Genomic DNA, 839 nt, shown 5'->3' with positions numbered 1-839 from the left:
TAGTTGCGGGAAAACCCAAATTAAAACTTTTATTTTATAGCGAGCGCAATTTCTAGTAAAAAATCCTGTATCCTTCCACTTAGATCAAAAGGAATTTTTCCAATAGAACTATGGAACCCCCGAGTGGTTGCGGTTGTACCTGTACTGCAGGAATAAGAAAACTCGCTATTCACTCAGTTTATTTTCCATAATAAGTTATGTAGGAGAGATGGCCGAGCGGTTCAAGGCGTAGCATTGGAACTGCTATGTAGACTTTTGTTTACCGAGGGTTCGAATCCCTCTCTTTCCGTTTTTCTTAATTCATCAACGTTAAGGATCACAATGTATCAAATCAAATAACAATTTTTTCCAGCAATAATATAATATCTTATATTATCTTATTTTGATTTAATAGAAATTAGAAATTCTCTATAGCAAATTACTGTGGTATGTAAAATACACATAGAGGAAAAAAGAAAAAAGGATCCTAATCCTAGGGTTAATCAATTTTAGCTAGTTGATGGGAAAATACAAATTAATGGTAATGGTCTTAGGGCGATTTAGTTCGGGGAAAGGGGAAGGGGAAGAAAATTCTATGAACCTTTCCTTTTTTCGTTAAGTTCAAGTCTGACGAGAGTAATATTCTACAACTAACAACTCATTTATTTTGAGACCGACCCACTTCCTATCTAGGATTTTATTTACTAGTCCTTTATATTCCAACGTGTCAATCGCCAAATGCTTTGGCAATTTCCCCGGGTCCGATGAAGCAATATAATTTTGAACCAGACCTTTTGATCTTTGGTTATCTTTCGTAGTAATAATATCTCGGGGTTTGCAACGAAAACTTGGTATATTGA

The 839-nt window shown here is 35.0% G+C and overlaps 1 non-coding gene across 1 annotated transcript; it reads left to right on the top strand.

The window, feature by feature from the left end:
• Positions 1 to 202: 202 nt before the first annotated feature.
• TRNAS-GGA (transfer RNA serine (anticodon GGA)) lies at positions 203 to 289 on the top strand. The gene has a single exon. It is a non-coding gene; the product is annotated as a tRNA-Ser (tRNA).
• The last annotated feature ends 550 nt before the right edge of the window (positions 290 to 839 follow it).

Source organism: Triticum urartu, unplaced genomic scaffold (genome assembly GCF_056163025.1).
Source record: "Triticum urartu cultivar PI428250 unplaced genomic scaffold, HENAU_Tu73 scaffold282, whole genome shotgun sequence".
Taxonomy (NCBI): domain Eukaryota; kingdom Viridiplantae; phylum Streptophyta; class Magnoliopsida; order Poales; family Poaceae; genus Triticum; species Triticum urartu.
The sequence above is the reverse complement of the archived record's forward strand: the minus strand, read 5'-3'. Positions and strand labels throughout refer to the sequence as shown.